Source organism: Lepisma saccharinum, chromosome 13, assembly GCF_977018435.1.
Source record: "Lepisma saccharinum chromosome 13, izLepSacc3.1, whole genome shotgun sequence".
Lineage (NCBI taxonomy): Eukaryota > Metazoa > Arthropoda > Insecta > Zygentoma > Lepismatidae > Lepisma > Lepisma saccharinum.
In genome coordinates this window covers 12,177,264-12,198,770 of record NC_139241.1, presented here as the reverse complement: position 1 = coordinate 12,198,770, position 21,507 = coordinate 12,177,264, and the positions used below count along the sequence as shown (strand labels likewise).

The following is a 21,507-nucleotide window of genomic DNA, read 5'->3' as shown; positions in this document are numbered from 1 at the left end:
TAACGAGAAAGGTATTGTTTTTTGACATGGAATTACAGAAGAGGCTCTCGAGATTTTAGGATAGTCTGGATATCGTTAATAATTCTGGAATTTCTAACGTAATTAACTGGCAAATAACAGTTAAATGTTTAGGAATATTTAAAACAACCTTGGCGGATTTTGTTTTAGTTGGTTTTCATATTTCCCTTAGTTCGTATCCAATTTCGAAAAGCTTCAATTCGTGCTGATTAAGAACGAAATAAATCGATTGATTGCTTCACTTCGAGCGACAGTGCATTTCAAAATTAAAATTTTCTTAACTCTCGTGAGCTTCTTTGTCAGTGAATCCAGTGAGATGGGATGAAATAACGCTGGCGTAACTTGGGAAATGTGATAACCGTAATTTGACTGACGATTGATATTTACGAATTTGTAATGAACGTATTCGAGGCACAATTCTGTTTCCGCATGTTTTCAAGTTGTATAGGAAAATATCCTCCGTAGGCGAGCGAGTGAAGGCGTTCTCTCGTCTTAAGATCGTTTGCTGCGGGACGGCGTAGGTTTGAATCCGGCTCTGGTCGGAATTTATTCGGCCTACGTATGGGGCCGGTGGCAACCCACCATCGTGAGGAAATTGGGGAGTTTTGAATGAGTAAGCGTAATCCGGTCCCGGAAACCTAATATAAAGGGGCTGACCTCCCGGCTATTCCAATTCTGGTTTCAGATCTCCACGCTTAGAGGTGACGAAGGAAAGCGTGGGAGGGAGACCGGCAGTCGGTAGGTAAGGCAATGCCCTTCAGGGCTGTTGCGCAAAGGATTATTATTATTATTATTATAGGAAAATATAATTATTCATCCATGCTGACAAGCAAGAAGAAAGTAACCGTTTCGTTCCTTTGGCAATGAAACATGAATTCATAATCAATCAAGACCAAATTGTGAAATATCCTGTTGCCACTCAGACTGCTGAGAATTCCATAGCTCTACAGCCCGTGAGGGCCTTGGCTTACCTACCGACTGCTGGTCTCCCTCCCACACTGTTCCTCCGTCACCTGTTATAGCGTGGAGATCTTAGACCAGTATTGGAGTGTCGGGGGATCAGCCCGACGAGCCCCCAGCCGTTGCAGGTCTTCTCGATCGGGTTACGCTCACTCACTCGGAGCTTCCCAATTTCCTCACGATGGTGGGTTGCCACCGGCCCTATACGTAGGCCGAATAAATTCCGACCAGAGCCGGATTCGAACCTACGCCGTCCCGCAGCGAACGATCTCAAGACGAGTGAACGCCTTAAGCCGCTCGACTACGGAGGAGGACTGTCGATACGATTAATGTTGCCAAACTAGATGGTCTAAAATGACGAAATCTAACCTGATAGTTTTGGTAGTTGAATTTAACGTTTGTGGCTTCCGGCATGGTCTAGTGGCTAGGATACCTGGCTTTCACCCAGGAGGCCCGGGTTCGATTCCCGGTGCCGGAAAGGTACAGTTTTTTCATCCTCTGTCACCTGGAGGATACTTACCTTACGTAAATAAATAGCCGCAATTCTTGAATTGAATGAGGACATAAAGTTTCCTATTCTTTAACTTGCAAAAATTAATATTTTTCATATTAACTCAGGAATAACTTCACGGGTGAAAGTGTTCCTAGTGCAATGCATGGGCGTCCGGAAGGGGTAGCCGTGGCCCCCCTGGAATTGAAAGTCAACCAAAAATTATGCTGGACTCTGTGGCTGAGTGGTTATCACATCGCGCTGCGACTCCAGGGTTCCCGGGTTCGAATTCCTCTAGGGCATGTTTGTTTGTGGATGTCCATTCATCAATTTCATTATTTCATAACTCTTCGCAAATTAGCCAAGAGGCTCAAAACGCGAAGTAAAATAAAATAAATGAATCAACCAAAAATTATGAATTTACACATTTAATTTCATTCTAACCACAATAATATGTGTTAATTATTGGATGAAAATCATAAATTCCAATTTAAGCAATGTTTTTTTTTAGGGAACAACACTGTCTTTTGAAAAATGTGCCTTGTTTGTCCCCCTGGAAAAGAATACCTTCCTTGCCCCTCCCTGGAAAAAATCCTGCGGACGTCCATGGTGCAATGGTACAGTTCTGTATGTTGAAAGAATTTTCCAAATCTTCAGAGAGTGGACAGCCAGCATCTTCTTTGTATATTGCCCTGCGTTATACTGCTGAGGAATCGCATACATAAGTAGAGGAAATTTCGTGCAGGACGAAGTAGCTGCAACATTGATTCTTAAGTAGGTTCGAATGAAGGATTTTTGCACATATCCTGTAAGGGGATAATTTTGTAAGTTAGAAACTGTGGGTTCCATGGTGTAACGGTTAGCACTCTGGACTCTGAATCCAGCGATCCGAGTTCAAATCTCGGTCGGACCTTCACGTGTGATATTTTGGATACTTTCTCTATTTTTGGAAACTGCACTGGTGTTTATATTTAGGAGCATATACGTACATTGCAGATGCCAATCGACGAATTTGAATTGACGTTCGCCAAATTTCTAGAAAGAAAAAATTATTGAGTTCCTGCTTGGGTTAAATCAAAAACAATATCCAAGTTTTCCGTAGAATGGATCAACATGTGTAGAATTATTTCAGATTTACGCTACGAAGCTACGGAAATGATTGTTCTACACGCTTAGTTTTGACTCGTGTGTGAGAGGTGGCACATGTTTTGTTTGAGTCTAAAATCTGGAAAGAAATTCAAGGAGACTGGTTGTCTGGAAGATCGAAATGTTTCCTAAATATCTCCGGCATGGTCTAGTGGCTAGGATACCTGGCTTTCACCCAGGAGGCCCGGTGTCGGAAAGATTCTTTTAAATCGTCCACAGCCAAAGAAAGATGGGAGTGACTTGAGCAACCAATATCTATGTGCGTGAACTAATCTTCTTCTTACCGGGGTAACACGCATGATGACGTTGTCAAATCACTAGCAACTTGTAGGTTTTGATCAATTTATGGTTGATGGGAAGGAGTACTCTAACAAGATTTACGACTTAATGTGTACCTTGGAGCTGCGTAAAATCTACAATATACCTTATTAGATGCTACAGTATTCCTCGCAACTTTATCAGATATAAGCAGGTAACTCAACTGTAGTGCTGCCTCCTAAAGGAATAAGAAACAAGCTATTGTTGCTAGACAAGAGTCTGTGCAAACAGAACCTGGAATGGTGAAAGTAGTTTCGTTATAATGTAAAGTATTACGTTGTTTGTGAGTTTGTGTAATAAATGCAGTTAATCTTGTTAACATATGTGTTTCCATCGCACAACATTATGAGTTTGTGTAATAAATGCAGTTAATCTTGTTAACATATGTGTTTTCATCGCACAACATCAACTAGGTGTATTTGATGTCCATCTCGTGTTTGCTGATATGATATTATTTCATCTAATCGTTACACTCCAACATGTGAACAGTTTACGTAGTAAAATGTTTCTTGAAGATTAAATGAATTCCTCCTTGGAAGTTCTTTATGTCAATCAAATTTACAAACACGTGTTTCACAGCAAATGAAGGGTTGTTCGTCCATCTTTGTCTACGAAACAAAGCAATGAAGGGATTTCGATTCTCAAGACACATGATAAACTATAAGTTAATGCTAACGAGAAAGGTATTGTTTTTTGACATGGAATTACAGAAGAGGCTCTCTAGATTTTAGGATAGTCTGGATATCGTTAATAATTCTGGAATTTCTAACGTAATTAACTGGCAAATAACAGTTAAATGTTTAGGAATATTTAAAACAACCTTGGCGGATTTTGTTTTAGTTGGTTTTCATATTTCCCTTAGTTCGTATCCAATTTCGAAAAGCTTCAATTCGTGCTGATTAAGAACGAAATAAATCGATTGATTGCTTCACTTCGAGCGACAGTGCATTTCAAAATTAAAATTTTCTTAACTCTCGTGAGCTTCTTTGTCAGTGAATCCAGTGAGATGGGATGGAATAACGCTGGCGTAACTTGGGAAATGTGATAACCGTAATTTGACTGACGATTGATATTTACGAATTTGTAATGAACGTATTCGAGGCACAATTCTGTTTCCGCATGTTTTCAAGTTGTATAGGAAAATATCCTCCGTAGGCGAGCGGGTGAAGGCGTTCTCTCGTCTTAAGATCGTTTGCTGCGGGACGGCGTAGGTTTGAATCCGGCTCTGGTCGGAATTTATTCGGCCTACGTATGGGGCCGGTGGCAACCCACCATCGTGAAGAAATTGGGGAGTTTTGAATGAGTAAGCGTAATCCGGTCCCGGAAACCTAATATAACGGCTGGGGATACGTCGGGCTGACCTCCCGGCTATTCCAATTCTGGTTTCAGATCTCCACGCTTAGAGATGACGAAGGAAAGCGTGGGAGGGATACCGGCAGTCGGTAGGTAAGGCAATGCCCTTCAGGGCTGTTGCGCAAAGGATTATTATTATTATTATAGGAAAATATAATTGTTCATCCAAGCTGACAAGCAAGAAGAAAGTAACCGTTTCGTTCCTTTGGCAATGAAACATGAATTCATAATCAATCAAGACCAAATTGTGAAACATCCTGTTGCCACTCAGACTGCTGAGAATTCGTAGAATCAGGTGTCGATACGATTAATGTTGCCAAACTAGATGGTCTAAAATGACGAAATCTAACCTGATAGTTTTGGTAGTTGAAATTATCACTTGTGTCCTCCTGCATGGTCTAGTGGCTAGGATACCTGGCTTTCACCAAGGAGGCCCGGGTTCGATTCCCGGTGCCGGAAAGGTACAGTTTTTTCATCCTTCGTCACCTGGAGGATACTTACCTTACGTAAATAAATAGCCGCAATTCTTGAATTGAATGAGGACATAAAGTTTCCTATTCTTTAACTTGGAAAAATTAAAAATTTTCATATTAACTCAGGAATAACTTCACGGGTGAAAGTGTTCCTAGTGCAATGCATGGGCGTCCGGAAGGGGTAGCCGTGGCCCCCCTGGAATTGAAAGTCAACCAAAAATTATGCTGGACTCTGTGGTTGAGTGGTTATCACATCGCGCTGCGACTCCAGGGTTCCCGGGTTCGAATCCCTCTAGGGCATGTTTGTTTGTGGATGTCCATTCATCAATTTCATTATTTCATCACTCTTCGCAAATTAGGCAAGAGGCTCAAAACGCGAAGTAAAATAAAATAAATGAATCAACGAAAAATTATGAATTTACACATTTAATTTCATTCTAACCACAATAATATGTGTTAATTATTGGATGAAAATCATACATTCCAATTTAAGCAATGTTTTTTTTAGGGAACAACACTGTCTTTTGAAAAATGTGCCTTGTTTGTCCCCCTGGAAAAGAATACCTTCCTTGCCCCTCCCTCGAAAAAATCAATCAAAATCAAAAACAATATCCAAGTTTTCCGTAGAATGGATCAACATGTGTAGAATTATTTCAGATTTGCGCTACGAAGCTACGGAAATGATTGTTCTACACGCTTAGTTTTGACTCGTGTGTGAGAGGTGGCACATGTTTTGTTTGAGTCTAAAATCTGGAAAGAAATTCAAGGAGACTGGTTGTCTGGAAGAACGAAATGTTTCATAAATATCTCCGGCATGGTCTAGTGGCTAGGATACCTGGCTTTCACCCAGGAGGCCCGGGTTCGATTCCCGGTGTCGGAAAGATTCTTTTAAATCGTCCACAGCCAAAGAAAGATGGGAGTGACTTGAGCAACCAATATCTATGTGCGTGAACTAATCTTCTTCTTACCGGGGTAACACGCATGATGACGTTGTCAAATCACTAGCGACTTGTAGGTTTTGATCAATTTATGGTTGATGGGAAGGAGTACTCTAACAAGATTTACGACTTAATGTGTACCTTGGAGCTGCGTAAAATCTACAATATAGTTTATTAGATCCTACAGTATTCCTCGCAACTTTATCAGATATAAGCAGGTAACTCAACTAGGTGTATTTGATGTCCATCTCGTGTTTGCTGATATTAAGTGCTCATCTAATCGTTACACTCCAACATGTGAACAGTTTACGTATTAAAATGTTTCTTGAAGATTAAATAAATTCCCCCTTGGAAATTCTTTTTATGTCAATCATATTTACGAACACGTGTTTCACAGCAAATGAAGGGTTGTTGGTCCATCTTTGTCTACGAAACAAAGCAATGCTGTCACTTCGATTCTCAAGACACATGATCAACTATAACTTAACACTAACTAGAAATGTATTGTTTTTAGACATGGAATTACAGAAGAGGCTTTCGAGATTTTAGGATAGTCTGGATATCGTTAGTAATTCTGGAATTTCTAACGTAATTAACTGGCAAATAACAGTTAAATGTTTAGGAATATTTAAAACAACCTTGGCGGATTTTGTTTTCGTTGCTTTTCATATTTCCCTTACTTCGTACCCAATTTCGAAAAGCTTAAATTCGTGCTGATTAAGAACGACATAAATCAATTGATTGCTTCACTTTGAGCGACAGTGCATTTCAAACTTAAAATGTTCTTAAATCTTATGAGTTTATAGTTACAGTAGTTTCTTTGTCAGTGAATCCAGTGACCTGAGATGAAATAACGCTGGCGTAACTTGGAAAATGTGATAACCGTAATTTGACTGACGATTGATATTTACGAATTTGTAATGAACGTATACGAAACACAATTCAATTTCCGCATGTTTTCAACTTGTATAGGAAAATATAATTGTTCATCCAAGCTGACAAGCAAGAAGAAAGTAACCGTTTCGTTCCTTTGGCAATGAAACATGAATTCATAATCAATCAAGACCAATTTGTGAAATATCCTGTTGCCACTCAGACTGCTGAGAATTCGTAGAATCAGGTGTCGATACGATTAATGTTGCCAAACTAGATGGTCTAAAATGACGAAATCTAACCTGATAGTTTTGGTAGTTGAATTTAACGTTTGTGGCCTCCGGCATGGTCTAGTGGCTAGGATACCTGGCTTTCACCCAGGAGGACCGGGTTCGATGCCCGGTGCCGGAAAGGTACAGTTTTTTCATCCTTTGTCACCTGGAGGATACTTACCTTACGTAAATAAATAGCCGCAATTCTTGAATTGAATGAGGACATAAAGTTTCCTATTCTTTAACTTGCAAAAATTAATATTTTTCATATTAACTCAGGAATAACTTCACGGGTGAAAGTGTTCCTAGTGCAATGCATGGGCGTCCGGAAGGGGTAGCCGTGGCCCCCCTGGAATTGAAAGTCAACCAAAAATTATGCTGGACTCTGTGGCTGAGTGGTTATCACATCGCGCTGCGACTCCAGGGTTCCCGGGTTCGAATTCCTCTAGGGCATGTTTGTTTGTGGATGTCCATTCATCAATTTCATTATTTCATCACTCTTCGCAAATTAGCCAAGAGGCTCAAAACGCGAAGTAAAATAAAATAAATGAATCAACCAAAAATTATGAATTTACACATTTAATTTCATTCTAACCACAATAATATGTGTTAATTATTGGATGAAAATCATAAATTCCAATTTAAGCAATGTTTTTTTTTAGGGAACAACACTGTCTTTTGAAAAATGTGCCTTGTTTGTCCCCCTGGAAAAGAATACCTTCTTTGCCCCTCCCTGGAAAAAATCCTGCGGACGTCCATGGTGCAATGGTACAGTTCTGTATGTTGAAAGAATTTTCCAAATCTTCAGAGAGTGGACAGCCAGCATCTTCTTTGTATATTGCCCTGCGTTATACTGCTGAGGAATCGCATACATAAGTAGAGGAAATTTCGTGCAGGACGAAGTAGCGGCAACATTGATTCTTAAGTAGGTTCGAATGAAGGATTTTTGCACATATCCTGTAAGGGGATAATTTTGTAAGTTAGAAACTGTGGGTTCCATGGTGTAACGGTTAGCACTCTGGACTCTGAATCCAGCGATCCGAGTTCAAATCTCGGTGGGACCTTCACGTGTGATATTTTGGATACTTTCTCTATTTTTGGAAACTGCACTGGTGTTTATATTTAGGAGCATATACGTACATTGCAGATGCCAATCGACGAATTTGAATTGACGTTCGGCAAATTTCTAGAAAGAAAAAAATATTGAGTTCCTGCTTGGGTTAAATCAAAAACAATATCCAAGTTTTCCGTAGAATGGATCAACATGTGTAGAATTATTTCAGATTTGCGCTACGAAGCTACGGAAATGATTGTTCTACACGCTTAGTTTTGACTCGTGTGTGAGAGGTGGCACATGTTTTGTTTGAGTCTAAAATCTGGAAAGAAATTCAAGGAGACTGGTTGTCTGGAAGAACGAAATGTTTCCTAAATATCTCCGGCATGGTCTAGTGGTTCAGTCTGCCTGCAGCTTTTGCAGGAAGCAGTTCGTAGCGAGCTCCGCTCTTCGCGTGAGAAGGCTTAGTGATCGAACTGTCCGAGTTAGCTAGGGCCGTATACGGTTGCTAGTGTTGTGTTCGTTCTTTTTTCCTTTGAAGTGCAAGTGAGGTTTTGACTACAATTACCGTGAGCCAGTGAAGATACGATGAAATAGTTAACGATGAATACACAAGGAGAAAACACCTTGAAATTTGTTTTCATTGATGTCAAAACGCGACCTACGTCATTGGATTTTCATCGATGGTTTCATGATGTCTACCAAGTGCCTACGAACCAAGTGCTCAGTTTTGAAATAGATTACTTTCGTAAGTGTTTGTACGTGAAATTTGCGACAAAAGTGGTAGGAGAACGGTTACCTAATGATCTTGGTGCTGAGGTAATCTATAGTGACGTAGATGGTGATCATAAAGTTGAAGTAGAATGGGCCCACCAGCGACATGTAATTGTCAGAATCCATGTAGTCCCAATTGAATTAAGTGCAGAAGTGATAAGTCGTGTCATGAGGTCTTATGGGGAAGTGTTAAAAATTGAAGACGAGACATACTCTGCAGATCACATTTACCCTACTCGAACTGGACGTGTCTTGATCAAAATGATACTACGTAAACCCATACCCTCATATGTAATAAATATGTAATAATGAATGGAGACTCCTATTGGGTAACATACCCTGGGCAGGTGCGTACATGCCTGGCGTGTTCGGGGGAGGGTCATGTAGTCGCTCAGTGTCCTAAGTCCTAAGCGTCGATCCTGTGGGAACCAGCCCCGCAGGGGGCCGGTTAATATACCCGCTGACAATGTACCGATGGTATATGAACCAACTGTGCTACCCGTACGGACTAAACCAAGAGATTCAGCTCCATTAGTTGCAGAAGTCCCTGCGTCAGGAGATAACAATGGAGGGAAATCACGGTCAAGATCTGTATCAAGTTTACGGTCAGTGGCGGAAGAATCCATGGTGCTACGAAGAAAGAAGAAGAAAAATAATGAATGCGTAAGTTCCACAATAGTTCATAACGAATTTAGAGTAGAACCTGGTACCCCAAACCAAGATGTTTCAAAGGTTAGTTTAACAAGTAACTCCGCAAATGTAACTAAAGAGAAACCTTCGACGAGTAACAAACTTACCCCAGATTTACTTAGTGGAAAGCATAGTTAATGGATTATAGGCAGAAATTAGAGATCAGTAATGTTGAAGAATGTAAGTAAGTTTAGTTTTCTTTTGTGGACAGTTATAATCATGCAAACATTTACCTTGGCATCTATAAATTTGAATCAAATGCAAAGTAAGCCCAAAATAATTGCTCTCAATGACTTTCTCATTAAATCGTCTATTGATGTGGCCCTCTTACAAGAGGTCGCCATAGACGATTTTTCTGTACTGAGCATGTTTAAAGTATACAACAATTTTACTCCCTTAGCACAAGGGACTGCCATAGCATGTAGGCGACACTTGGATTTACGTAATGTAGTGCCCCATCCCACGGGCAGGCAAATAAGTGCCAAATTAGGCTCAGTGTTTCTCTGTAATGTGTATGCTCCGTCAGGAAGCCAAAACAGACGGGAAAGAGAAGATTTTCTTCAACAGTTGTAGGGCCCGAGTTGACATCCCACACTCTAGACACTATACTAGTGGGAGATTTTAACTGCGTAATTCGTTCACAAGATCAAAATCCAGGATACAACTTCTCACGTGCGCTCTATGAATTAACGCAGGGGTTACAACTGCGTGACGCTTGGATACACGCCAACGGCGAAAGTCAAGGTTACACACATATCACCTCCAATAGTGGGTCAAGGATCGATAGGTTTTATGTCGCACCAAGATTTCAGGAATATATAATTAGTGTTCAAAATTTTCCAGTATGCTTTAGTGACCATAGTGTCCCAATTCTCAAAATAAATTTAGATTTGATCAAACCCCGATACTGGCTTTAAATAGCACATTATTACGCAATGGTAGTTATGTCCAGCTAATCAGGGAAATGTGGAAAGAACTCAAGGCCTCTCGGCCAGTGCAAAAGACCCTCATCGAGTGGTGGGAAACTCGAGTTAAGCCTAAATTTCGTCAGGTCAGTAAATTCTTCAGTGCAGAGGTTAGTAGAGATCAAAGAAATAAATATAATTTTTTGTATGCAGTCTTGAATGACCTCCATCGTTTAGCACTGCAAGGTAATTTCGATCGTCCCTATGCAAATTAAATAAAAGCGCAATTACTTGCTATACATAGGAAACGAAAATCTGCAGCAATAATAAAGAGCAATATTCTTCCTATAGACCCTGACGAGCAAGCCACACTAAGTCACATTCTTCAAGAACATAAACACGCCAGGAGTCACGTTATTCATAAATTAACTTTAGATTCCGGTGAAGTTGTCACCAGCCCTCATAGTATACACGACAGGTTTTTGCAATACTATAAAAATCTTCTTGGTCAAGCCTTTAATCCAACAGAAACCCAATGTAATTTTTTGAACTACCTCCCTGCATCACTGACGGAAAATGAAAAACCCGGAGCTCACACAACCGTTTAGTAAAAAGGAGGTTCATGATGCAGTATTCAAAGCTCCGAGGAATAAAACTACAGCCAAAGATGGATTACCATCAGAATTCTATCAATGTTTCTGGGATCTAATAGGAGACGAATTAACGGACTGGGTCAACGAAGTTTTGACAACAGGGACAATAGTAAAGACTAGTAGCACGGGAGTTATAGTGTTAGTTCCCAAAAAGGCAAATCCAAAATTCGTCACAGATTTTAAGCCAATTTCAATATTGAGTACTGATATCAAACTTATAAGTAGATGCATAAATCAGCGTCTAAAAAAATATACGGTTAAACTTATTGGCAATTTACAGTTCGCTTGTAATACGTCTCAAAGTATACATCACTTGCTGCAAACGATAAGAGATGTAATTATTACCAAACAAAATAAGACTGCATCAGAGGCAATTCTACCTTTAGACTTTTCCCAAGCATATGACAGAGTGAGTCACGAATATCTGTACAAAGTCTTAGCAGCATATGGCTTCGGAGACACTTTTATGAATTGGATAAAAACATTATATAATCATATGCTGCTAAAACTCAAAATAAATGGTTTCTTGACAACAAGTTTTAAAGTGCGACGGGGTGTACTACAAGGTAGTCCCTTGAGTATCACATTGTACGTCCTCACAATAGCCCCCTTTTTGTTTAGTATCCAGCATCATTTACAGGGTATTTCTATGGCTTCCACTACAATACAAGTTGGCAGTTTCATGGACGACGTCACGATTTTTCTCAAGGATGAAAGAGATCTGTACAGTGTTAAAAGCCAAATATATACTTTTGAGCTCACATCAGGAACAAAACTAAACAATCGAAAGTCATTCCTGATGCCCCTTGGAAAGGAGAATCCTTTCACAAATAATACGGAGATCCCTGTAGACAAGAAAATAAAAGTTTTAGGTATAAACTTCTATGCAAATATCGATGAAACGATCGAAGCCAATAGTAAACTCACGTGCGAGAGGGAAATCTACGTCCTCAGAGTGAACAAGATGCGCTCTCTAAGTTTAAAAGCACGAGTAAGATTTATCAACGTTTTTGCTCTCTCAAAACTTTGGTATGTAGCAAAAATCCTGCCCTTCAAACCACACCACTTAGCCAAGGTCAACAAAGCTGTTGGCTGCATTTTGTGGCACGATACAATTTTCCGGGTGGCAATAAATGAGGTCACGTTATCAGAGCAGACAGGTGGGTTGAGACTAATACACGTGAACACACAGGCAAGAGCATTGTTTGTACAGACTGGCCTTCAAACAGCTTTCTCACTGCACGAGTCAACGACCCAAGCATGTATACAGACGATAATACGGAACATTCCATTAGAAGCTCCCATCGATATCCAAAGTATCCCCAAAAGGTTTTTGTTTTATAAGGACATCGCTTTACAGGTATGCTACCAGTTATTACGACATGAGACAATTACACCATCTGTTAAAAAGTTATATAGAGAAATCAATAGTTTCAAGCACACAGTACCACTAATAGTCAGGGATTTCAATACACATAATTGGCCCCAAATATGGAAAAATGTCTCCGCCAAACAACTTTCAAAAGCTGGCCAATCAATATGGTACAAAGTGGTTCATCGTGTTATAGTGACAAGAGATAGGACATACCAATATGGAATCAGTGACTCTCCTAACTGTATATCATGCAACGCGCCTGACTCTTTAGCCCACAGGATAACGAAGTGTCGAAACTCCTCCACGGCATGGAACAAATTACGAACAATGCTCAGTCGTATATGCCCCACCTCATTAACAAAGTTTACGGATACAGATATAGTTTTTCGTGATTTCAATTTTTTTCCACCAACAAAACAACGAGCAATACAATGGTTGATAACAGAATACTTATTATATATATTTCACAATGACGAGAGCAGTTTTCAGAAACAAATCAGTATCTTCTTGCAAGAACAATACGAAAAAATTCCTCTCCAAGCAAGGAAGAAATGGTATGCAAATTTCTTATTAGTGCTTTATACTTAATTTAGGTCAAACAAAAATGTAAAAATTATCCAGATAGAAATACAAATTGTAATAGCAGTAATACACTTATGTCAAAAACAATGTTATTCCGTAATTTGTATTACAGAATGAGGCAATAAAAAAATAGTGGCTAGGATACCTGGCTTTCACCCAGGAGGCCCGGGTTCGATTCCCGGTGTCGGAAAGATTCTTTTAAATCGTCCACAGCCAAAGAAAGATGGGAGTGACTTGAGCAACCAATATCTATGTGCGTGAGCTAATCTTCTTCGTACCGGGGTAACACGCATGATGACGTTGTCAAATCACTAGCAACTTGTAGGTTTTGATCAATTTATGGTTGATGGGAAGGAATACTCTAACAAGATTTACGGCTTAATGTGTACCTTGGAGATGCGTAAAATCTACAGTATAGTTTATTAGATGCTACAGTATTCCTCGCAACTTTATCAGATATAAGCAGGTAACTCAACTAGGTGTATTTGATGTCCATTCGTCAATTTCATTATTTCATCACTCATCACCATCTTCGCAAATTAGCCAAGAGGCTCAAGACACGAAGTAAAAGAAAAAAAATAAATCAATCAAGGAACGAAAAATTATGTATTTAGTATTTGGTGCAAGACGAATTAGCGGCAACATTGATTCTTATGTAGGTTCGCATGAAGGATTTATGCACATATCCTGTAAGGAGATCATTTTGCAAGTGAGAAACTGTGGGTTCCATGTTGTAACGGTTAGCACTCTGGAATCTGAATCCAGCGATCCGAGTTCAAATCTCGGTGGGACCTTCACGTGTGATATTTTGGATACTTTCTCTATTTTTGGCAACTGCAGTGGTGTTTATATTTAGGAACATATACATTGCAGATGCCAGACGACGAATTTGAATTGACGATCGCCAAATTTTTTGAAGGAAAAATTAATGAGTACCAGCTTGGGTTAAATCAAAAACAACATCCACGTTTTCCGTAGAATGGATCAACATGTTTAGAATAATTCCAGATTTACGCTACGAAGCTACGGAAATGATTGTTCTACACGCTTAGTTTTGACTCGTGTGTGAGAAGTGGCACTTGTTTTGTTTGAGTCTAAAATCTGGAAAGGAATTCAAGGAGACTGGTTGTCTGGAAGAACGAAATATTTCCTAATTATCTCCGGCATGGTCTAGTGGCTAGGATACCTGGCTTTCACCCAGGAGGCCCGGGTTCGATTCCCGGTGTCGGAAAGATTCTTTTAAATCGTCCACAGCGAAAGAAAGATGGGAGTGACTTGAACAACCAATATCTATGTGCATGAACTAACCTTCTTCGTACCGGGGTAACACGCATGATGACGTTGTCAAATCACTAGCAACCTGTAGGTTTTGATCAATTTATGGTTGATGGGAAGGAGTACTATAACAAGATTTACGACTTAATGTGTACCTTGGAGCTGCGTAAAATCTACAATATAGTTTATTAGATCCTACAGTATTCCTCGCAACTTTATCAGATATAAGCAGGTAACTCAACTAGGTGTATTTGATGTCCATCTCGTGTTTGCTGATATTAAGTGCTCATCTAATCGTTACACTCCAACATGTGAACAGTTTACGTATTAAAATGTTTCTTGAAGATTAAATAAATTCCCCCTTGGAAATTCTTTTTATGTCAATCATATTTACGAACACGTGTTTCACAGCAAATGAAGGGTTGTTGGTCCATCTTTGTCTACGAAACAAAGCAATGCTGTCACTTCGATTCTCAAGACACATGATCAACTATAACTTAACACTAACTAGAAATGTATTGTTTTTAGACATGGAATTACAGAAGAGGCTTTCGAGATTTTAGGATAGTCTGGATATCGTTAGTAATTCTGGAATTTCTAACGTAATTAACTGGCAAATAACAGTTAAATGTTTAGGAATATTTAAAACAACCTTGGCGGATTTTGTTTTCGTTGCTTTTCATATTTCCCTTACTTCGTACCCAATTTCGAAAAGCTTAAATTCGTGCTGATTAAGAACGACATAAATCAATTGATTGCTTCACTTTGAGCGACAGTGCATTTCAAACTTAAAATGTTCTTAACTCTCGTGAGTTTATAGTTACAGTAGTTTCTTTGTCAGTGAATCCAGTGACATGAGATGAAATAACGCTGGCGTAACTTGGAAAATGTGATAACCGTAATTTGACTGACGATTGATATTTACGAATTTGTAATGAACGTATACGAAACACAATTCAATTTCCGCATGTTTTCAACTTGTATAGGAAAATATAATTGTTCATCCAAGCTGACAAGCAAGAAGAAAGTAACCGTTTCGTTCCTTTGGCAATGAAACATGAATTCATAATCAATCAATTCCAAATTGTGAAATATCCTGTTGCCACTCAGACTGCTGAGAATTCGTAGAATCAGGTGTCGATACGATTAATGTTGCCAAACTAGATGGTCTAAAAAGACGAAATCTAACCTGATAGTTTTGGTTGTTGAATGTAACGTGCGTGGCCTCCGGCATGGTCTAGTGGCTAGGATACCTGGCTCTCACCCAGGAGGCCCGGGTTCGATTCCCGGTGCCGGAAAGATGCAGTTTTTATCCTTTGTCACTTGGAGGATACTTACCTAACGTAAATAGATAACCGCACATCTTGAATTTGAATGAGGACTTAACGTCTCGTATCCTTTAACTTGCAAAAATTAATATTTTTCATATTAACCCAGGAATAACTTCACGGGTGAAAGTGTTCCTAATGCGTCCATAGTTCCTATTGCAATGCATGGGCGTCGGGAAGGGGTAGCAAAGGGGGGCCTGGCACTCATGTCCATATCTTGTGTTAACATTCCACGTTCAAATTTAAACCACTACTGATCATTCTCACCGTTAATCGACGATCTGACAGCACAAGAGACTTCACTCTTTCCACATTGACATCCGTTTTTGAGGTTGAATGTCTTCCCGCACGAGGTTCTTCTTTCACTTGTTCTCGGCCTTCTAAAAAGGACTTGTGCCATCTCAACACTTGTGCGCTAGATAGTGCATGTTCTCCATAAGCCCTTTGGAACTTTTCATAAGTCACAGTAGCGGATTCGCCAAGCTTAACACAAAATTTGATGGCACAACTTTGGTCAAACCTTTGCCAGTCTATTTTCGTAATTCACCTCACAAACACAACTTCACGTCAGACGCTCTCAACAATCGTGTAGCAACTGCAGCAAGTTGAAACTTGCAAGCGTTCACCTACCTGCCGTGTGAAGGTGGGGGCACCAGCGTTGCCGGTTCGTGCACAGTGTTGCCAGTCTCATTACTTTCCTAACAGACCACGTATCTCATCTAATCGTTACACTCCAACATGTGAACAGTTTACGTATTAAAATGTTTCTTGAAGATTAAAAAAAATCCCTCTTGCTAATTCATTTTATGTCAATCATATTTACGAACACGTGTTTCACAGCAAATGTCCATCTTTGTCTACGAATCAAAGCAATGCTGTCACTTCGATTCTCAAGACACATGATCAACTATAACTTAACACTAACGAGAAATGTATTGTTTTTTGACATGGAATTACAGAAGAGGCTTTCGAGATTTTTGGGATAGTCTGGATATCGTTAGTAATTCTGGAATTTCGAACGTAATTAACTGGCAAATAACAGTTAAATGTTTAGGAATATTTAAAACAACCTTGGCGGATTTTGTTTTCGTTGCTTTTCATATTTCCCTTACTTCGTATCCAATATCGAAAAGCTTCAATTCGTGCTGAAAGGACAAAAAAATTATGCTGGACTCTGTGGCTGAGTGCTTATCACATCGCGCTGCCACTTCAGGGATCCCCCGTTCGAATCCCTCTCGGGCATGTTTGTTTGTGGGTGTCCATTCAATTTCATTATTTCATCACTCATCCCCATCCTCGCAAATTAGCCAAAAGGCTCAAGACACGAAGTAAAAGAAAATAAATGAATCAATCAAGGAACCAAAAATTATGTATTTAGTGTTTGGTGCAAGACGAATTAGCGGCAACATTGATTCTTATGTAGGTTCGCATGAAGGATTTTTGCACATATCCTGTAAGGAGATCGTTTTGCAAGTGAGAAACTGTGGGTTCCATGGTGTAACGGTTAGCACTCTGGACTCTGAATCCAGCGATCCGAGTTCAAATCTCGGTGGGACCTTTACGTGTGATATTTTGGATACTTTCTCTATTTTTGGCAACTGCAGTGGTGTTTATATTTAGGAACATATACATTGCAGATGCCAGACGACGAATTTGAATTGACGATCGCCAAATTTTTTGAAGGAAAAATTAATGAGTACCAGCTTGGGTTAAATCAAAAACAACATCCACGTTTTCCGTAGAATGGATCAACATGTTTAGAATTATTCCAGATTTACGCTACGAAGCTACGGAAATGATTGTTCTACACGCTTAGTTTTGACTCGTGTGTGAGAAGTGGCACTTGTTTTGTTTGAGTCTAAATTCTGGAAAGGAATTCAAGGAGACTGGTTGTCTGGAAGAAAGAAATATTTCCTAATTATCTCCGGCATGGTCTAGTGGCTAGGATACCTGGCTTTCACCCAGGAGGCCCGGGTTCGATTCCCGGTGTCGGAAAGATTCTTTTAAATCGTCCACAGCGAAAGAAAGATGGGAGTGACTTGAACAACCAATATCTATGTGCATGAACTAACCTTCTTCGTACCGGGGTAACACGCATGATGACGTTGTCAAATCACTAGCAACCTGTAGGTTTTGATCAATTTATGGTTGATGGGAAGGAGTACTCTAACAAGATTTACGACTTAATGTGTACCTTGGAGCTGCGTAAAATCTACAATATAGTTTATTAGATCCTACAGTATTCCTCGCAACTTTATCAGATATAAGCAGGTAACTCAACTAGGTGTATTTGATGTCCATCTCGTGTTTGCTGATATTAAGTGCTCATCTAATCGTTACACTCCAACATGTGAACAGTTTACGTATTAAAATGTTTCTTGAAGATTAAATAAATTCCTCCTTGGAAATTCTCTTTATGTCAATCATATTTACGAACACGTGTTTCACAGCAAATGAAGGGTTGTTGGTCCATCTTTGTCTACGAAACAAAGCAATGCTGTCACTTCGATTCTCAAGACACATGATCAACTATAACTTAACACTAACTAGAACTGTATTGTTTTTAGACATGGAATTACAGAAGAGGCTTTCGAGATTTTTGGGATAGTCTGGATATCGTTAGTAATTCTGGAATTTCTAACGTAATTAACTGGCAAATAACAGTTAAATGTTTAGGAATATTTAAAACAACATTGGCGGATTTTGTTTTCGTTGCTTTCCATATTTCCCTTACTTCGTACCCAATTTCGAAAAGCTTAAATTCGTGCTGATTAAGAACGACATAAATCAATTGATTGCTTCACTTTGAGCGACAGTGCATTTCAAACTTAAAATGTTCTTAACTCTCGTGAGTTTATAGTTACAGTAGTTTCTTTGTCAGTGAATCCAGTGACATGAGATGAAATAACGCTGGCGTAACTTGGAAAATGTGATAACCGTAATTTGACTGACGATTGATATTTACGAATTTGTAATGAACGTATACGAAACACAATTCAATTTCCGCATGTTTTCAACTTGTATAGGAAAATATAATTGTTCATCCAAGCTGACAAGCAAGAAGAAAGTAACCGTTTCGTTCCTTTGGCAATGAAACATGAATTCATAATCAATCAATTCCAAATTGTGAAATATCCTGTTGCCACTCAGACTGCTGAGAATTCGTAGAATCAGGTGTCGATACGATTAATGTTGCCAAACTAGATGGTCTAAAAAGACGAAATCTAACCTGATAGTTTTGGTTGTTGAATGTAACGTGCGTGGCCTCCGGCATGGTCTAGTGGCTAGGATACCTGGCTCTCACCCAGGAGGCCCGGGTTCGATTCCCGGTGCCGGAAAGATGCAGTTTTTATCCTTTGTCACTTGGAGGATACTTACCTAACGTAAATAGATAGCCGCACATCTTGAATTTGAATGAGGACATAACGTCTCGTATCCTTTAACTTGCAAAAATTAATATTTTTCATATTAACCCAGGAATAACTTCACGGGTGAAAGTGTTCCTAATGCGTCCATAGTTCCTATTGCAATGCATGGGCGTCGGGAAGGGGTAGCAAAGGGGGGCCGTGGCACTCATGTCCATATCTTGTGTTAACATTCCACGTTCAAATTTAAATCACTACTGATCATTCTCACCGTTAATCGACGATCTGACAGCACAAGAGACTTCACTCTTTCCACATTGACATCCGTTTTTGAGGTTGAATGTCTTCCCGCACGAGGTTCTTCTTTCACTTGTTCTCGGCCTTCTAAAAAGGACTTGTGCCATCTCAACACTTGTGCGCTAGATAGTGCATGTTCTCCATAAGCCCTTTGGAACTTTTCATAAGTCACAGTAGCGGATTCGCCAAGCTTAACACAAAATTTGATGGCACAACTTTGGTCAAACCTTTGCCAGTCTATTTTCGTAATTCACCTCACAAACACAACTTCACGTCAGACGCTCTCAACAATCGTGTAGCAACTGCAGCAAGTTGAAACTTGCAAGCGTTCACCTACCTGCCGTGTGAAGGTGGGGGCACCGGTTCGTGCACAGTGTTGCCAGTCTCATTACTTTCCTAACAGACCACGTATCTCATCTAATCGTTACACTCCAACATGTGAACAGTTTACGTATTAAAATGTTTCTTGAAGATTAAAAAAATTCCCTCTTGGTAATTCATTTTATGTCAATCATATTTACGAACACGTGTTTCACAGCAAATGTCCATCTTTGTCTACGAATCAAAGCAATGCTGTCACTTCGATTCTCAAGACACATGATCAACTATAACTTAACACTAACGAGAAATGTATTGTTTTTTGACATGGAATTACAGAAGAGGCTTTCGAGATTTTTGGGATAGTCTGGATATCGTTAGTAATTCTGGAATTTCGAACGTAATTAACTGGCAAATAACAGTTAAATGTTTAGGAATATTTAAAACAACCTTGGCGGATTTTGTTTTCGTTGCTTTTCATATTTCCCTTACTTCGTATCCAATTTCGAAAAGCTTCAATTCGTGCTGAAAGGACAAAAAATTATGCTGGACTCTGTGGCTGAGTGCTTATCACATCGCGCTGCCACTTCAGGGATCCCCCGTTCGAATCCCTCTCGGGCATGTTTGTTTGTGGGTGTCCATTCAATTTCATTATTTCATCACTCATCCCCATCCTCGCAAATTAGCCAAAAGGCTCAAGACACGAAGTAAAAGAAAATAAATGAATCAATCAAGGAACCAAAAATTATGTATTTAGTGTTTGGTGCAAGACGAATTAGCGGCAAAATTGATTCTTATGTAAGTTCGCATGAAGGATTTTTGCACAAATCCTGTAAGGAGATCGTTTTGCAAGTGAGAAACTGTGGGTTCCATGGTGTAACGGTTAGCACTCTGGACTCTGAATCCAGCGATCCGAGTTCAAATCTCGGTGGGACCTTTACGTGTGATATTTTGGATACTTTCTCTATTTTTGGCAACTGCAGTGGTGTTTATATTTAGGAACATATACATTGCAGATGCCAGACGACGAATTTGAATTGACGATCGCCAAATTTTTTGAAGGAAAAATTAATGAGTACCAGCTTGGGTTAAATCAAAAACAACATCCACGTTTTCCGTAGAATGGATCAACATGTTTAGAATAATTCCAGATTTACGCTACGAAGCTACGGAAATGATTGTTCTACACGCTTAGTTTTGACTCGTGTGTGAGAAGTGGCACTTGTTTTGTTTGAGTCTAAAATCTGGAAAGGAATTCAAGGAGACTGGTTGTCTGGAAGAACGAAATATTTCCTAATTATATCCGGCATGGTCTAGTGGCTAGGATACCTGGCTTTCACCCAGGAGGCCCGGGTTCGATTCCCGGTGTCGGAAAGGTTCTTTTAAATCGTCCACAGCGAAAGAAAGATGGGAGTGACTTGAACAACCAATATCTATGTGCATGAACTAACCTTCTTCGTACCGGGGTAACACGCATGATGACGTTGTCAAATCACTAGCAACCTGTAGGTTTTGATCAATTTATGGTTGATGGGAAGGAGTACTCTAACAAGATTTACGACTTAATGTGTACCTTGGAGCTGCGTAAAATCTACAATATAGTTTATTAGATCCTACAGTATTCCTCGCAACTTTATCAGATATAAGCAGGTAACTCAACTAGGTGTATTTGATGTCCATCTCGTGTTTGCTGATATTAAGTGCTCATCTAATCGTTACACTCCAACATGTGAACAGTTTACGTATTAAAATGTTTCTTGAAGATTAAATAAATTCCCCCTTGGAAATTCTTTTTATGTCAATCATATTTACGAACACGTGTTTCACAGCAAATGAAGGGTTGTTGGTCCATCTTTGTCTACGAAACAAAGCAATGCTGTCACTTCGATTCTCAAGACACATGATCAACTATAACTTAACACTAACTAGAAATGTATTGTTTTTAGACATGGAATTACAGAAGAGGCTTTCGAGATTTTAGGATAGTCTGGATATCGTTAGTAATTCTGGAATTTCTAACGTAATTAACTGGCAAATAACAGTTAAATGT

General features: G+C 39.5%; 13 non-coding genes across 13 annotated transcripts; all 13 read left to right on the top strand.

Moving 5' to 3' along the window:
• Positions 1-1,384: 1,384 nt before the first annotated feature.
• Positions 1,385-1,456, top strand: TRNAE-UUC (transfer RNA glutamic acid (anticodon UUC)). The gene has a single exon. It is a non-coding gene; the product is annotated as a tRNA-Glu (tRNA).
• Positions 1,457-2,309: 853 nt separating this feature from the next.
• Positions 2,310-2,381, top strand: TRNAQ-CUG (transfer RNA glutamine (anticodon CUG)). Its single transcript has one exon. It is a non-coding gene; the product is annotated as a tRNA-Gln (tRNA).
• Positions 2,382-4,672: 2,291 nt separating this feature from the next.
• On the top strand, positions 4,673-4,744 carry TRNAE-UUC (transfer RNA glutamic acid (anticodon UUC)). The gene has a single exon. It is a non-coding gene; the product is annotated as a tRNA-Glu (tRNA).
• Positions 4,745-5,566: 822 nt separating this feature from the next.
• On the top strand, positions 5,567-5,638 carry TRNAE-UUC (transfer RNA glutamic acid (anticodon UUC)). The gene has a single exon. It is a non-coding gene; the product is annotated as a tRNA-Glu (tRNA).
• Positions 5,639-6,908: 1,270 nt separating this feature from the next.
• On the top strand, positions 6,909-6,980 carry TRNAE-UUC (transfer RNA glutamic acid (anticodon UUC)). The gene has a single exon. It is a non-coding gene; the product is annotated as a tRNA-Glu (tRNA).
• An 853-nt stretch (positions 6,981-7,833) lies between these two features.
• TRNAQ-CUG (transfer RNA glutamine (anticodon CUG)) lies at positions 7,834-7,905 on the top strand. Its single transcript has one exon. It is a non-coding gene; the product is annotated as a tRNA-Gln (tRNA).
• Positions 7,906-14,033: 6,128 nt separating this feature from the next.
• TRNAE-UUC (transfer RNA glutamic acid (anticodon UUC)) lies at positions 14,034-14,105 on the top strand. Its single transcript has one exon. It is a non-coding gene; the product is annotated as a tRNA-Glu (tRNA).
• Positions 14,106-15,375: 1,270 nt separating this feature from the next.
• On the top strand, positions 15,376-15,447 carry TRNAE-CUC (transfer RNA glutamic acid (anticodon CUC)). The gene has a single exon. It is a non-coding gene; the product is annotated as a tRNA-Glu (tRNA).
• A 1,516-nt stretch (positions 15,448-16,963) lies between these two features.
• Positions 16,964-17,035, top strand: TRNAQ-CUG (transfer RNA glutamine (anticodon CUG)). Its single transcript has one exon. It is a non-coding gene; the product is annotated as a tRNA-Gln (tRNA).
• Positions 17,036-17,400: 365 nt separating this feature from the next.
• Positions 17,401-17,472, top strand: TRNAE-UUC (transfer RNA glutamic acid (anticodon UUC)). Its single transcript has one exon. It is a non-coding gene; the product is annotated as a tRNA-Glu (tRNA).
• Positions 17,473-18,743: 1,271 nt separating this feature from the next.
• On the top strand, positions 18,744-18,815 carry TRNAE-CUC (transfer RNA glutamic acid (anticodon CUC)). Its single transcript has one exon. It is a non-coding gene; the product is annotated as a tRNA-Glu (tRNA).
• A 1,507-nt stretch (positions 18,816-20,322) lies between these two features.
• Positions 20,323-20,394, top strand: TRNAQ-CUG (transfer RNA glutamine (anticodon CUG)). The gene has a single exon. It is a non-coding gene; the product is annotated as a tRNA-Gln (tRNA).
• A 365-nt stretch (positions 20,395-20,759) lies between these two features.
• On the top strand, positions 20,760-20,831 carry TRNAE-UUC (transfer RNA glutamic acid (anticodon UUC)). The gene has a single exon. It is a non-coding gene; the product is annotated as a tRNA-Glu (tRNA).
• The last annotated feature ends 676 nt before the right edge of the window (positions 20,832-21,507 follow it).